We start from the raw sequence: 17,648 nt of genomic DNA, 5'->3' as shown, positions 1-17,648 counted from the left end.
ATGTGAGGCCACGGTTCTGCCACGTGCTCCCAGCCAACTACCAATCACAGTGCAGATACCAGAGCCCACTCGCATTTGGTGTGGGGACACCCCATTGATTGGCTGAGACCTTCTAAGAGCTGTGCTTCCCTCGGAGGCTCTTCCTGCCGGATCCCCTGATCCCTTGTTCCCTTACTTTTCCTGCTGTCAGACCTATAGCAGAGGCTGGAGGCTCTCTCTGCCTTCTCTCGCTTATTTCCCTGCAGACATTTCCTCCAATAAATCTCTTGGCCCTCTCATCTTGTTTTGGCATCTGCTTCTCAGAAGATCCAAATCGACACACTGTAAATGACTAATTATTATTGGCAGAGTCGAGAGGAATTATAGAGCAATATCACATGAGGATCTGAGGAGGACGGTGTGGGTGCCGTAAAAAGAGCACAAAAAATGATAAACATTCTTATGTTTAGCACGGATATTATCTCTCTAGATAGTGTGAGGATCCAAATAAATTTTAAAACAAGATTCTGGGGGTGCCTGGGTGGCTCAGTAGGTTAAGCGTCCGACTCTTGATTCTGGCTCAGGTCATGATCTCAGGGTCCTGGGATCGAGCCCTGGTTTAGGCTCCACGCTTAGCGGGGAGTCTGCTTGAGATTCTCTCTCTCTCCATCACTTCTGCCCCAGCCCCCTCACGTGCGTGCACACATGCACTCTCTCTAAATAAATACATAAAATAAATACATAAAATAAAACAAGATTCTGGTTACTGTTCTTTGGAGGAGGTAGTGAAGATTAAATTTAGTAGAGGCCAGGCATCAACTCATTAAATAATAACAGTAGATAGATAGTACAATACATAGAAAAGGTTTCAACGATGAATTGCCACTTGTTATGTTCAATAAATGCTTTGAGTTCAGAGACAGGAGGAAGAGACCATCTGGAACTTTAGAACTTTTGGGGAACATTTCTTCCTAAAACTGAATATCACAACTAGATAAGAGCTGGTTACTTTCCCCACGGAGAAGACTGAAAGAGAGGGGTTATATGAATATTAGGGCTGGTAGTCACCGAGCAATACCTTAGAGCTGTGTTTCTCCAGTGGGGTCTCCAGACTTCTGGGCAATCATAAGAATCTATAAGAAATGGAAAAATACTGTGTTTTCATTTTGATGCTAATCTAACTGAGGGCTACCTCTCAATTTTTTTGCTTCCTTTTATATTTGTGTTCATAATTATGTTGGCCCCCAATAGTACCACTTTAATCATCACAGGCTGAGAAAGAGTCGACAGAAGTAGACTGAATATGTAAATGAAGCATTCTTGTCAAGTGAAGGCCAAGTAGCGTCATTTGTGCACTGCGGAAATAATTATTTTGCTGAACAATAGTTTGAATAGAGAAGAGTGGTGACAAAATTGAGTCATCACCTAGCACAGGATGTGTGATATCACAAACTCAAACTAAGAAGTGTGACGTGGCAACTTAGATTCAGGAAAACAATTTTAATTTCCATATTAAATTAATGTGGTAAATTTGAATTTATTGCTTTTTAGTGTTTAAAGTGGAATTTGTAAGTTTGACTTAGCCTTGTGATACAAAGCGTCTAAGCTTCAGGAGTCTATACTTAGTTTTATGAACAATATGATTCACATGTGAGTATACCCAGCCTTTCTCCTGTCCACACCCAAGAAGGGAAACTATTTGCTCCTGCTCTCTACCCTCTCCTGCACTCCAGAGGAGGGTCTGCTTCTGAGCAGATAATTGGGAAAGAACACCAAGGCGGGTGAAGCCCTCCTGGCTTGGAGAGGAGACCAAGTTTGGTATTAGTGCCTCCTTAACCCCCAAACTGGGTGCTTTTGGGGAGTGGAGAAGCTCCTTAACCCTGCGAGGGGTTTTCATCAGGACCTGTGAGGTGAAAAGGGAAGGGGAAAGAGTCTTAGTAGGAGAAGCAAAGCACACGTAGTGAAGAGCAGAGAAAGAGGAAAAAGCTGATAAGTTTGAAGGAGTGGAGAGGGAGTTATGGAGATTGTGTTAAGAAAGAACATGTAGAGTAATTTGAGGCTAGAAAATTTGGAAGCAATGCCCATCGGAGAAATGCTTCTGGGGTTATAAATAAGAAACAAGACAAAACCAGAGAGGGAGACAAACCATAAGAGACTCAATCTCAGGAAACAAACTGAGGGTTGCTGGAGTAGAGGGAGATGGGAGGGATGGGGTGCTGGGTGATAGACATTGGGAGGGTATGTACTATGGTGAGCGCTGTGAATTGTGTGAGACTGTTGAATCACAGTCCTGTACCCCTGAGACAAATAATACATTATATGGTAATAAAAAAATTAATAAAAAGCAATCATTGAAAAAGAAAAAGATTCTCCAGGTGTCCTTCCTGGAGTTACAGGTAAAGACTAGATTCCTTTTTCAGTACTGTTTGTGCTTAAGGACAAAGGGACTCCTCAGGGCTGGATCTTTTGATATTTGAGTCTTGTGAGCTGCTGATATGCTGGTTCCTCCAATTATGGACCAATTAGGTTAAACCCATGGAAATCTCTCAAAGACAGACATTACATTTCAGGGAGGTACTGAGAAAGGAAATACTCTCTCAGGTTAAAAGGCACCCAGGCCTCATCCAAAGTCTCAATTGCTATTATTTTCTGAAGTAGGGGAATTAGCATGTGATTTCTCTTGTGCCTTGCTGGGGGTGGGGGGTGGGGGGTGACGCTTACCGGAAGGATAATCAGTCCTGAGTGGGTCAAGCTTCATAAATTCTTTAGGGTCACGATTCTCCCATTGCATTAGCTAAATGGAATTTCATGGTAGGGCTGATCTGCAAGAAGAAACCTATGGTGGAGAAGGCACCTAGCCGCCAGGTAAAGTGCAATTAGCTGAGCATATGAAGTATAATTAGTGTCCTGCAGTTCATACATCCAAATAGCTCTTGCAGCTGCCCCCTTCCTCTCAATCTCTATCCCTTTCATCTTATCTCCACTGTTAAAATAGTTTTTAAGTGGATTCATGCTTCCAGGAGGCATGTTTTCCTACATTTGCTTTTACCCACTCATTGAGCCTATTTGTCTATTCCGTGCGGCTATTGGCCCGGCTCACTTGTTAGACCCCACAACGAGACCCCACAGTCTCTGCCCCTGCCCTGGTGACAGCCCAGTAGGGACAGATTCGTTAAATGAGTCATCATTCAAATACTGAGTGTGATGGGCTTCTGGGATCTCATTACAGGGGAACGGAAAGTCTGGGGGTGCAGAGAAAAGCTTCTGGGGAAGCCCAGAGGGTCTTTAATCTGAGACCAGAAGATTGAGGAGGAATTCACCAAGCGGAGGGCAAGCCCAGGGGCCACAGGGCAAGAATGCTCCAACACTGGGAGAGGCTGAATGGTGCCCAGGAAAAAGGAAAGGACTAGCATTTAGGGGTCAGGTGGATTAGGTAAGTTAACCTTCAAGCTCAGATCTAGAAGGGCCCTGTAAAAAAAGTGAACATTTGCTGGCTAATTGAACATACTACTACTACGACGACTACTACTACTAAAAAGTGAACATTTGGTTTTTCATTCTAAGGGCTGTTTGTTGGAAGGCACTTGAAGTTTTTAACCAAGAAGTGATAAGATCGGTGGCAGAGTGAACAATTCATTGCACATGGTAGCTAATCTTTTTTGAGTGCAAATCTGATTACGTCCCTCGTGTTTTAAAACTTTTAGTGACTTGTTTATGCCATCAGAATGACATCTAAATTTTTAATAAAGCTTGCCAGGCTGCCTACTATTTTTCCAGGTTCATCTTTGATTCACTGCCCCTGAAGGGCAACCGAATATGCCCCCACAGAATGTGCCTCTTTGTCATGAGGAAATTATGTATATGTGCATAAAAGTCGTGTAGAATAATAGAGCCAGCATATCAGCAGCTCACAAGACTCAAACATCAAATATATATATATATTTTTTTTCCCCTAGAGACCTGTATGAGCATGGGGGGAGGGGCAGAGAATATTACGCAGGCTCAACGCCCAAGGGGGGCAGCGCTAAGGGATGGGGGTGTTTCAGTCTCAGGACCCTGAGACGATGACCTCAACTGAGGTCAAGAGTAAATGGGTTTACCAACTGAGCCACCCAGGTGGCATGGAGATAATTTTGAGCTACAGGCAGTCAAGGCCCCTCAACTGCCTAAGGGGATTTAGATAATCATTTTGACTGGAAATGGGATGAAGGCACAGGAAGAGCATCAAGAGTTGAGAGCTCAAGGGAAACCCGGATGGAAAGCTTGCCTTTGTGCTTTTGAATTCCCTTTAAAAACTGAGTTACCCTATAATTTACTTGTAATAATATTGGTTCTAGCTTGAAGATAGCAGTACAGGAAGCACAGAATCTTAAAGATGTCATAACTGAACTTGGGCATCATTTTACTTGAAACTACAGTCAAAGAGTACTGGTATTTAAGGTTTTTTGTTTGTTTCTATATCTAATTTTAAGAATGCCATACAGGTTATATTCAGGCACTGGAAGTTTTTGTATATCTTAAAACACTTTTAAGGGCTTTTAAGGGTTAATAAAATACATGGCTTATCCTTATCTCTTACCTTTTACTGCCATCCTGTGGCCATTTGATTTTCTAGCTTAAAAAAAATCCATTTGCAAAAACCTTATTTTCTATCCTTATCACAGAGTATGTTTTCGGATTTTATCAGTTCTCAATGAACATAGATATACTGGAATACACATATTTAGTAGCATTTTGCTATATTGAGATGCTCCATCAGTAGTATATACTTCTCATGGAATTTTAATTCTGAGTGAGCTTCCATGCACTATTTCCAAGGAGCCTTCCCTCAGGTATCTTTCCTCTTCATCCCTCCTTCCCGACCTGGCTTTTCAGTGGATGCTTAGACAACAGCAACTTATTGTAGTCTCAAAGACAGACTCCCCAGGTTGTCTCTCTCTATTTGAAATCCTCACAGATACTTTCTTTTGGAACCCGGGTTTGGATTTCCTTTCTTGGATCTCCCCTCTTCTGATCTTACAGACTTCTGAGGCCCAGAGCCCTTATTGGCGAGATGACAGGCATAAGCAGGATCAGGCACGGCGCCTACGACAGAATGTGCTCACGTTCTTCTGGCTTGTGACCATCGGATTCTGCTTCTCTGTGAGAAGTGGGGTGCATGCAGGCTGAAGGGGGTGAAGGGCATCCGCTGTCCCAGGAGTTCTTTGTCAGGAGGTTGATTTGGCCTATATAACCAAGGGACTGATGGCAGGCACATTCCATGAGAGCAAATTTTGTTCATGCTGTCTACCCAAGACCATGAAGACCTAGAGTCTAACCCAGTAGAAGACAGTAATTCTGAGAAATCACAACGATAATGGCTAATACACATTGAAGCTTTCATTTATATGCCATGTATTATTCTAAACGACTTATATGCATTATCTCAGGCTTTAAACAATCTCGTGAGTAGAGACCATTAGCATTCTTATTTGACCAATTAGAAACCCCACGTCTTAGAGCAGTGATGTTCTTCTCTAAGGTAAGGCAGCTGGGAACTGGTGGGTTTGTGGAATGAAACACTGAGCGAATATTTGACACCCAGTGTGTGTGCTTCAGTGTGTGCCTCCTTCAAAATCATTTCCTTATAGTCCAAGATCCTGAATTTTCTTTATCCAGACCTTGAATTTTCCTGATGCATGCAAAGAACACATCTCTCCCAGCTTCTGAGGATGAGCTGTGGCCACCTGAGTGTGTCTGTCCCTGGTCACAGTCCCATTATGGCCTCTCTTGGGCCAGACTCACACCCTTATCACCCTGTGGCATCTGATTCTGAGGATTTGGCTCTGTCTCTTGTTTATCATTCTGTCCCTGATTTTTCAGTTTATGTCTGGTCTCTGGCACCTGACTTTGAGCCTTCTCTTCAAGGCCATGTCTTAGACTTGGTCTGGGAAAGGGTAGTACTGTGCTTAAGAGTGGAGGCTCAGGAATCAAGCTGCTGGGATTTATTTTCCAGCTTTGCCACCCACTACCATGTGACCTTGGGCAAGTCCAATGAACTCTCCAAAGCCTCAGTTTTCTTATCTGTAAAATGGGAATGATTAATGGGAATTTCACTGAGAGTACCGTTTGGTAATTCATGTGAAGTACTTAGAGTGCCCGACAGATGGTAAGCCTTTGCTCATTTATTCATTTATTTATTCAGCAAGTATTCATTGAGAGCCTCTTACGGGCCAGGTGCTACTCTAATTCTGGGACTACAGCAGTGAACCAAACACATATAAATCTCTACCTTTTTGGGACTTAAGTCCTATTATGAGTTTGTGTAATAGCAGAAAACAAGTTAAATTAGGACATATATACATTACATTAAATAATGATAAATGATAAAAAGAAAAATAAAGCAAGAAAAAAGAGAAGGTGTTGGGGGTTGGTTTGTGACCTTAATTCGGGAATTTAAGTAGGCCTCATTAGGAAGATATTTGAGTAAAGACTGAACAAGGCAAAGCAACCAGCCAGGCAGTTTTCTCAGGACCAAGTGTACCAGGCTGAAGGAACAATCAGTGCAAAGGCCCTGAGGCAGGAGATCTGGTGGGTTAGTGAAAAAGTAAGGAGACTAGTGTAGCTGGAGTAACAGAATTTGCCAAGGGATCCCATATAGGGTGAGAGGTGTGTCACAAAAGATGCCATGGTCTTTGCCTAAGCAACAGCCCGGATGTAATCTTCATTTAACGGAGACGGGAGTAGTGGAGGGAGGAGCAGGTGTGGGGCGAGGGTAGGTTGATGGAGGGGGCGGGTGGTTGATGTGGGTAAGGTCAGGGACTCAGTTTTGGACAGTTGCCTTTGAGATGCCAGTTAAACACCCACGGTGAGATGCTGGGGAGGCCTTTGGAGTTCAGGAGAAAGGTCGAGGCTGAGATGGAGTCAGCGGCCTGTCGCCGGTATTGAACGTCATGAGACTGAATGAGATGGTCAGAGAAAGAGAAGAGACGAATGTTTAGATGCCAGGGAGATAAGTAAGCATTCTGAAAATGGTAGCTGCTGACGTTGTTATCATAATTGCCCCCCATTTGTCCTTACCTGAGGTCCACCTGTGCTCCAGACCTCTGGGTCTCCCCTAAGGGGCCATTTGGAAAAATCCTGCCTTGTGCCGTGTCTCTCTCTCCAGGACAGCATTGCAGTTGTAAACACTGCTTCGGACTCTGGCCACCCCCCGGGACACAGTGCCTTTTCATGACAGTGCCTGCCATCCTAGCTAAAATCAAGGTACCTTGCTGCTTTTAGTACCTGCCTGTCTAGTGGGGAGAGTCCCGGCCATTCCCCTGCCTGTCTCGCCCGCGCCCCTGTATCCAGGAAGGGAGCAGTTGGCCATCTTGCCTTCAGGGTCTCCAGTCTATCTGACGGCTTCACCCTCTCTATGCACAGGGCACAAGTCCCGGGGAGCTAACCCTGCTCTTCTCTTCGATCAATAACATTCTGTTTCTCCCTCACATTTAACTTCATGTTAATTTTCCCTAAGGATTTGGATTCTCTGGTTTGAAATCACTGTTATATGTTTTTATTTTTAACTTTTTAAAAAAACCCTATTTTTTATTGAAGTATAATTAACATACAGTACTATATTAGCTTCAGGTGTATGACATAATGATTCAACAATTCTATACATCGCTCTGCTCATCACAGTAAATGTACTCTTAATCTCATTTATTTCACCCATCCTCCCACCCATTTTTAACTTTGAATTGCAACATTTATCACATTTTGTACGAATTAAATAATATTAATAAAATGGGTACTTTGTATCCACCCAACTTAAGAAAAAGAACACTCCAGTGCCTCCGAAGTCTGAAGTCCCCTGTGCTCCTCCTTAATGCTGTCCTTTCTCCTCCCCACTTGCACAGTGTTGTGCAAGATAGTCCCTTGCTCGTCTTTATAATGATGTGGGCTAAGGGGTGTTTTATAGGAATTGCATCTTCTACCTTTCACTGAAGATCTGGAAAGGGCTATTCGAGAAATGTAGGAAAGCCAATAACTAGCCTCTTGGACACTGTGCGGATGGGCCAGGCAGCATCTCCAGGAGAAGCTCAGAACCCAAGCCACCGAGCAGGGCTGCAAAGAGGCTGTTGCAGGAGACTGTGGGAAGTGACTGTGGAAGTGGCGGGGGGGCCCCCTGTGAGTCCACTGCAGCTGCCTGCCGACGGTCAAAGGGCCAGCAATGGACAGAAGGGCTGTAGGCCGCGGAGAGGGGAGGGAGTGTAGGCAGGAACCTACCCAGCCCCTCTGTGTCTGCCCATCACCCCATTTGACTGCGCGTGCCTCTCAAGAAAATGGGGTGCTGCTTCACTTCTGCCTCCAGTATCTTGTTTAAGTTCCTCTTTGGGTCAGGTGTAACCTCCAGCCACACAGGGGAAGAAACTCTGGGATTTGTAATTCCTTATCAGTGAATCCTAAAACAATATGCTGTTGAGTTTTGGTTGCACTTTAAAGATTTATTTATTTATTTATTTATTTTTGTGAGAGAATGAGAGAGAGCCAAGTATGAGCGGGGAGAGGGGCAGAGGAAGAAGCAGACTGGCCGCTGAGCCAGGAGCCTGATGCGGGGCTCGATCTTGGGACCCTGGGATCATGACCTGAGCCAAAGGCAGATGCTCAACTGACTGAGCCACCCAGGTACTCTTGGCTGCACTTAACTGTAGCAGGAATCATGCAGCTTACTTTTTCTATGACTGACTTTTGTCATTTTCTTGGTGTTATTAACCTCATTTTTGAGATCCCGTCCTGCTGATCCATTCTATATATAGAATTCTACAGTATGAAGATATATTTTATTTATCCATTTCAGTATAATTAGATATTTGTTTTTTTTTCAGATTTTCCTTTATGAACAATGTTTCTATGAATATTGGAAATACCTCCTTATATGTATAAAAGTTTCTCTAGCACATATACCCAGGAGAGGAATTGTGGGGTATAGAGTATGTGGTGTGCAACTTTATTATGTATTGCCAAACTGTTTTCCACAAGGATTGTGCTCTTACTGGCAGTGTATGAGTGTTTCTGTTGCTAAATATCTTCATTATGAAGACACTTGACATTGTCAGATATTTTAAAATTTGCAAAAGCAGGGAGGCATAACATGCCATCTGATTTTGATTTCAATTTCTTTTGTCTTAATTATGAATGACACCGGACATCTCTTACATCTTTTTTTTTTTTTTACCATAAGCATTTCCTCTTTTCTGAAATGACTGGTATATGTTTTGTCCTTTTTTTTCTTTAGAGGAGTTCTTCATAAATTCTAGATAACCATCTTTTATTGATAGCTTATATTGCAAATATTCTCTCAGTTTGCAGCTTGTGGCCAGTTTGAATGATTTCTGCCTTGCTGTTCTATTCCACTCATTTATCCACCATTTATCTGTTCCATTTCCACACTGGCTTGTCTTGTCGTGTTCTTTATAGTGTCTTCTGGTGAACAGAAGGCCCACAGTTTAGTATGGTAAAATGTGGCCTTCCTGCCCTCCTGCTTTGCTGATTTCGAGAGTCTTGCCTAAGAGCTCCTTCCTTTCTCCCACATTGTAAAGATACTCGATATTGCCTTCTAAAGTTTTTCTGGGTTTGCCTTCCACTGAGTCTTTAGTTTTCCACAGATATGTAATACATGCTCCTTTATAACGGAGCTTTCCTGTATGCGTGAGGTTGTTTCTGGTCTCCGGCCTGCTCCAGTGGTCTTGACATCTGCAAGGACAAGTGTCCCCATCTTGCTCTTCTTTAGCATTGTCTTGGCCCTTCTTATCTAGAAAAGCCATTTGCTTTTCTGCATAAATTTTGGAATCAAATTGTCAAGTTCTCCAAAACTATTCTGTAGTGATTCTGATTAGATTTAGGGGACAATTGAAATCTTTACAGACTGCTCCACAGTTGCCTGTCTCCTTTCTCCTTTCACCATGATAGATGCTGCTGTGTCCCTTGCCAACGACTTGCTGGCGGGTGGAGAGGCCATGGCCATCTCCAAGACCGTGGTTGCACCCATCCACTGGGTCAAGCTGCTGCTTCAGGTACAGCATGCCTGCAAGCAAATCACTGCAGAGAAGCAATACAAGGGCTTCGCATCCCCAGGGAGTAGGGAGTCCTGTCCTTCTGGCCTGGTAACCTAGCCAATGTCATCAGATGCTTTCCCACCCAGGTTCTCACCTTTGCCTTCAAAGATAAATACAAGCAGAACTTCCTGGGTGGTGTGGACAAGAGAACCCAGTTTTGGTGCTACTTTGCAGGGAATCTGGAGTCAGGTGGTGCCGCTGGGGCCACATGCTTGGGTCTTGTGTATCCTTTTGATTTTGCCCGTACCTGCCTAGTAGCTGATGTGGGCAAAGTTGGAGCTAAAAGGGAATTCCGAGGCCTCGATGACTGCCTGGCTAAGATCTACAAGTCTGATGGGATGAAAGCTCTGTACCAAGGCTTTAATGTGTCTGTGCAGGGCATTATCATCTACCGAGCTGCTTACTTCAGTATCTATGACACTGCAAAGGGAATGCTTCCAGATCCCAAGAATACTCACATCTTTATCCGCTGGATGATCGCACAATCCGTCACAGTGGTTGCTGGGTTGACTTCCTATCCATTTGACACTGTTGGTCACTGTATGATGATGCAGTCAGGGTGCAAAGGAACTGACACCGCGTAGGCAGGCACGCTTGACTGCTGGAGGAAGGTTGCTTGTGATGAAGGAACCAAAGCTCTTTTCAAGGGTGCGTGGTCCAATGTTCTCAGAGGCACGCGTGGTGATTTTGTGCTTGTTTTGTATGATGACATCAAGAAGTTCACATAAGTTATTGCCTAGATGTTCCCCTTGTGAACAGGCAGGTTGTATTATATAACATATCTTAAGCATTCTCTTTTTTTTTTTTAAGATTTATTTATTTATTTGAGAGAGAGAGAGCATGCATGCAAATGGGGTGGGGGAGGAGCAGAGGGAGAGAGAAAATCTTAAGCAGGCTCCACGCTGAGCAGGGAGCCCGACGTGGGGCTCGATCCCACAACCCTGAGATCATGACCTGAGCTGAAATCATGGGTTGGACGCTTAACCGACTGAGCCACCCAGGACCCCCTGTCTTGAGCATTCTGGATAGACTGTTGGCTGTTTATAAGTGGCAATTGTTACTGGTTGAAAATGGGAAGCAGTGATATTCATCTACCAGTTTTCCCTTAAAGCCATTTCCATGATGATGGGACTCAATTATATTTTTTACTTCAGTCACTCCTGATAAATAAATTTGAAGAAATAAAATATATCTGAAATAATAATAAAAAAAAAAAACCCTTACAGACTGCTTGCTAATTTGTTCCCACTGAATCTGTTCTTCCTACTCATGAGCTTATGGCTGCCATTTGAAGACTCTCTCACCCTTCCTTTTTTTTTTTTTAAAGATTTTATTTATTTTTTTTTAGAGAGCGAGCGAGAGAGAAACAGCATGAGAGGGGAGAGGGTCAGAGGGAGAAGCAGGCTCCCCGCTGAGCCGGGAGCCGGGTGTGGGACTCGATCCCAGGACCCTGGGATGATGACCTGAGCCGAAGGCAGACGCTTAACCATCTGAGCCACCCAGGCGCCCCTCTCTCACCCTTCTTGACAGCTAGTTTTGGCCATGTGTGGTAGAGCACTTGTGAATTGATTGCCATTATTTCCTTCCCTGTATCTACATGTGACTTTGCTGTTCTCTTTTCAATAAACAGAATATTTCTCCTCCCTTGGAATATGAGCTGGCATTATGACTCGCTTTGCCTAATAGAATGCAGTGGGTATGATACTGTGTCAGTTCTGAGCCTAGACCTCAGCAGGACCTTTGTGCCATCACTCGCTCTTGGAAATTTGCTACCCTCTGGCAACGAGCCTGGGCTAGTCTGCTGGATGGCGAGAGACACAGGGTTAGACACCTCATATCCAGGCTTTGCTGCGTACTAATCGTTTGACCTTAAGCAACGTGCCTCAGGCTCCTCATCTCTAAAATGAGGATCATAATAATACCTACCAAATAGTGTTGTTATAAAGATTGAGTTAACATATGTAAAGCACTTGGAAGAGGGCCTGGCACCTGATAGACTCCCTGAGGGTCTGTTATTACCATTATGATGCAAAAGATTGCACATCTTGGGCTTATATGGAGAAAAACAAATCCATTTGCCTAGAGTATAGACTGTGTGATGAGTTAGGAAGGAAGGGCTGGGAAGGTAGGAGGGAGCAAGGTTGCGGTTGCCTTGAATGCCTGCCTCAGATATATGGATTTTTATTCTACGGATATTAGGGAACCATTGCAAGTGCTGAGCATTTTAGAAACATCATTAATGTATTCAGATATTTAAATAAGTTCTCACATTAAATAGTCTTCCATAATTTTATCAGTCCTTCTAACTGGCGACTTATTGGAGACACATTTGATGGCGAGGAATCCTGAAGTGTTCATTTATTTTGTGATGGGGGTAGTTGGATGGGTCTGTTTATATTCACGTGGTTGAACAGCTGCTGTTTTTGCAATGAAAGCAAAAGCATCTGGTGCAGTTTATGTTCAAGAACTGGGCAACTTACAGCTGGTCACGAAGCAGTGTTGAAGACATATGTCCTTGGTCATTGCCAGAGCTGTGATAAATGGTCAATATGTTTATATACATCTTCAACAGATATTTATCTTACCTGCGTTTTCTGCAAGAAATAAAATAAGCAAATGGAAGACATGATCCTCACTGTTCTGAAACATATAGTCCATTGAGCAATAAAGACAAACGAATAGCATCTGTGTGATATAGCATGATAAATGCTACACAGTGAGAGGATCCATTGGATATTTGGATTTAGAGAGATGTGAAAGTTGAGATCTAATGGATGGTTCAGAATTTGCCGGGAAAAAGGAGGCAGTGGGTTTCAGACAGAGGGAACAGAAAGTGTAGAGGCCTGGAAGCAAGAGAAAACATGGAGAAGATTTTATGAATGTGTATATATGGGGGGATATCATTTGTCAATTTTAATATTCCCATGTGTTGCTCCTGGAGTTACATTAGGGACAGTGTCACAAAACCAAGTGGGCTGCATGAAGCTTGCAGTCTGTGGGTTGCTTATCAATGTATTAGATTCTCACCTAACTATCCTTTGGTAGGGGAAACACACCTAAGAAATGAATCTCTAAGAGCCTAAAGAGGTACTGCGGGGCTACAGGGGAGGCTGCTCCCCAAATGTGCCACTTTGGCATAGTTATTATTTTGATTTAAAGTTACTTAAGAAACAGCCAGTGCAAGAACACTCGGACCACTCCTGGTTTTGGCTCCAAAAAGTGGGAAATAAATGTCCCATGGGAAACGTACCCTCCCTACACCGCGAGGTAGGGGGATGTCCATTTTGTCAGAGGTGGGGAATTCAGGTCTAAAGAAGCCTATCTAAACAAATCCTGTTACTTTTACTAATTTACGACTCTAGCCTCCGGCCCAAATTCTGTTTAGAACTCCTTACTAATTGAAGCTCTTGAACACAAATTTTCTTTGTTCTGTCAATTCCTCACGGATTTATGTTTCTTTGTCTAAAAAGTATAAAAGTGTCTGCCTTGGTCATTTCTTTAGGTCTCAATGTTATTATTTGGCTTCTGTGTGCATATAATTAAACTTTGTTTTACGACTTTGAAACCCAAGTGAGAAGGAAGGGTATCCATGGAAGCGTATCCAAGACTTGGATGTGGAAGGAAAAGAGGTGAAGCTAGAGTCTTAGGAATTGTACCCAATTCACGGGTAGGGGATTTGTGTACTATTTATATATACATAGACTGCCAGACACAGTTAATTTCAAATATAGGGTGCTCTAGCGTATTTGGTTTTATAATATTAGGTTAACCAACTATTCTCTAATGCTTTATGTTGATGCTCTGCCTGGCCTATGGTAACTGCTCCATAAATATTAGCTGCTATTATCATTTTATCATTATTAAGAACAATATATGATTCAGGGCACCTGGATGTCTCAGACGGGTAAGTGACAGACTCTTGATTTCGGCTCAGGTCATGATCTCAGGGTCTTGAGATCGAGCCCCATGTCAAGCCTAAGATTCTCTCTCTCCCTCTGCCCCTTCCCCCTGCCCACTCCACTCCCTCTCTCATGCTCACGCACTCTCTCTCTCTCTCTCAAAAAAAAAATGAATAAATACATAAAAATTAAAAAAAAAAGAACAACATGTGATTCAAGGTAATATAACAATAGAATCATGTAGAAGGCCACAATTGGAAAACACTGCAAGTATGGTTGGCTCTTGATTCTTTTTTCTCTCTCCCATAATTATTTTATTATTCATGGCTATTTCTACACAAAGAGGATACAGAAGGATGTGACTCAGTTCCAGTAAAAGATTAGTGTTGGGAGTTGTGTAATTCTGATCCCCCGAACAAACCCCAATTCCATCACCTCCCCAAAACAGTGAGTGCTGGTGAATTACACAGCAGGAAATTTTTCAATAAAGCTGTTGCTAGGGGACTGCTCAAGTTATAGCACCGAAACTGTTTTTTATATTACTAAAATTAGGTCAGATTGGCTCAAATATTAAAGCAAGGCTGCTGCTCTGATTAGAGTGTATTTAAGAAATATATTCTAGGATGGATCAGTACAAAAATGTAAGGCTCGCCACACATAAATTTGGGAAGAAAAAACACCCGGATCCTGGAACTATTGGGAAGACTTAAAGACAGAAGTGAAACAAATCCTCTTCCTCTACTCTCCCACCCCTAAGTTCACCAATACAAGAAACCCCACCCCCCAAAAAAACCCCTTCAGACTTTCCAGACTATGAAGAAGGAAAAGTTTATATTTTATTTTATTATTTGGCAGATGAAATGGAAGAAAAATTTATAATGAGTCATATATGTTGTATTTATCATAAATAGATTTTTTTTTCAGGGAAATTTGCACCATGTTTGTGAAGCACAGAATTTAAATGGTATAACTCATATTTATTGGACATCTTCTAAACACAGATATTAAGCAAGGAATACAGGGGATACTGGGGACACAGCTGTGAATGATAGATGAGCTGGCTTACTGTTTAAAGGAGGAGATAATCAGGAATCAAATAACCACACAAGGAAATGTCAAAATGTAACTGTGGTAAGTGCTATAGATGAGAAACATATGCTCCTCTGAGATCAGGTGGTGGCACCCTTGACCCTGTTTGGGACTGGGAGTGCTGATTGAGTTCTGGAGGATAAACAGGAATTAAATAGATAAGGAGGGTGGGGTATGGGGCTGGGGAAAGTGACCCAGAGAAGAAGAGCACATGCAAAGACTTTCTGTTGGAAGGAGCTGATCTGTTCAAGGCACTGGGAGCAGGACCATGCTTCAGAGCTCAGGGTGTGGGAGTGAGCACTGAGCACAGAGCAAGGGAAGGCTACACAGGGAGGCAGAAGGCAGTAATAAAAGCCCTCATTTTAAACTTGCACATGACTACTTGGAAAAAAGGACTACATTGCTCAGCTCTTTTGTGGCTAAGTTTTGTCCAGTGAAATTTAAGCAGAACTACTGATGGCAACTTCCAGGAAGCGTCTTTAAAATGGAAAGACATGTCCTTTCTCACCCCCACTTTTGTCTGTCCTTCCTCTTGGTAAAAATTTGGAGAGAGCAGCCATTTTGAAACATGAAGTGACCTTGGGATAGAAGTCCCCTGTGTGACAGAGCAACAAGATGGAAGGAACCCAAGTCCCTCACAGTGTCAAGAGTCATACTGGGCTTGGCCTGACCACCTAGACTTCCTGGAGAGAGAAATAAAACTATCCTCTCTTGTTGAAGCCACTGATACTCAGTTTTTTTCTGTGACTCACAGATGATCTAATTCTAACAGGTAAATGTGGGGTCTAAGAAGTCTGGAATTGGCCTGGTCAAATCCACAGACTTCTTCAACTTTAGCGTATCCCGCTGCTGCTGAGTTCTTTGTGTATGCCTACAGAGGGGAGGAGACTGCCGCCATCCGGAAGTTCTGTTTGGTCCTTGGCTTCATTGAGCCCTACTGTGAAGCAACTGCTGCATCTTACCAGGGTAGGATCCTGAGAAAATATTTAGGCAAAGTGTGAAAACCGAACTATCGTATGATAAAGTTAAAAAATATTCCACACAATCCAAGTATGTCCTTTAGTTAAGTAAAGTACGTTTTAGTTAAGCGAAGCCTCCTTTTCTGAGGAGAAAGTAGAGATTTTGGAGGAGTGGATGCCAATCAAAGAGAAGACAGAATCTGTGAGGAAGGAGAAAAGTTCCGTGCCCTTCCTTAGTCGGTGCAGATCCTGGTGAACTATTGGCTGTACTTGGAAGGGCAGAGAGCCCTGGATAAAACACAGGCTACATAGCATAATTTCATGTTTCTTAGGCTGCGCCAACTTGAGGCAGCGTTTTTCAAATTTTCTCTAAGCACGGAATACTTTCTTCAGTAAAAGCTTACTTGGAAGCCGTATGTACATAAAGTTGGCGGGCCTGCTGCTTTTCTGATTGGCAGAGACATCGGGGATACAGGGGCCTGCCAGAATCCCCTCTGCATCTCCCTCCAGTTGTGGCTCTCAAAGGGGTTGTAGCAGGACACCTCAGGGCTCCAAGGAACACAGTTTAGAAAACCATCTGGGGCTCTTAAATGGAGCACAGTAATAGTTACAAAATAGCATTTATTTATTTATTTATTTTTTTTCTGGCTTTTTCCTGACTCTCTTTGGAAAAAGTCTAGCCCTACTCCAATTCCTCCCAATTTTTTCTGGGCATTTCTGAATGGTATCAGCTAAAATGTTACCTTCTCTGAGAGGCTTTTCTGGAATTACCCTGTCTGGAGTAGCATTCCTCAGTTACTCTTTGCCAAATCACCATGTTTGAAATATTTATTTGTAGGACTTTTCATTCTCGGACAATTTCTTGTTTGTTTATTCACCAGTGTGTTAATCTCTTTCTTCCTTGTAAGATAAGCTCTATGAGAGTCTTTGTTTTGTTCACTGCCCTATCCCCAGTCCCGGGCATGGTGTTTGGCATAGTGAATGTGCTCAGTAAATACTTTTTGCAAATGTATTACTTTCCTGGAACTGCCTTTGAAAATTACCGTAAGCTGGGGCATCTGGGTGGTTCAGTCGGTTGAGCATCTGATTCTTGATTTCGGCTCAAGTCATCATCTCAGGGTCGTGAGATCGAGCCTCCCATGGGCTCTGTGCTCAGCGGGGAGTCTGCTTGAGATTCTCTCTCCCTCACCCTCTGCTCCTCCCCTGCTTGTGCACACTCCTCTCTCTAGAGTAAATAAATAAATCCTTAAAAAATTACCATAAGCTGATGGCTTAAAACAATAGCAATCTATGCTTTCACAGTTTTGGAGGCCAGGTGCTGGTAGGTCATGCTGCCTTCAAAGGGTTTGTGAGGCGAGGTCTTTCCTGGCCTCTTCTAGATTCTGGTGGCTCCAGGCATTCCTTGGCTTGTGGCTAAGTAACTCCAATCTCTGCCTTAGTGTTCACAGGGCCTTCTCCCCTACCTCTCTGTGTCTTTCCTCTGTGGACACTCGTCATTGGATTTAGGGCCCACCCAGATAATCCAGGATGGTCTCATCTCAAGATCCTTAACTTCATTACAACTGCAAAGTCCTTTCAAATAAAGTCATGTCCACAGGTTGAGGGGGGTTGAATACGGACATCTATTTTTGGGGGGCCACCAT

The 17,648-nt window shown here is 43.2% G+C and overlaps 1 pseudogene; it reads left to right on the top strand.

The window, feature by feature from the left end:
- The first annotated feature begins 9,905 nt into the window (after positions 1-9,905).
- LOC102747073 (ADP/ATP translocase 2 pseudogene) lies at positions 9,906-10,829 on the top strand (annotated as a pseudogene).
- Positions 10,830-17,648: the final 6,819 nt, after the last annotated feature.

Source organism: Leptonychotes weddellii, chromosome 2 (genome assembly GCF_054177405.1).
Source record: "Leptonychotes weddellii isolate Sample4059 chromosome 2, ASM5417740v2, whole genome shotgun sequence".
Lineage (NCBI taxonomy): Eukaryota > Metazoa > Chordata > Mammalia > Carnivora > Phocidae > Leptonychotes > Leptonychotes weddellii.
Note: the sequence above shows the minus strand (reverse complement) of the source record. Positions and strands in the feature narration are given on the sequence as shown.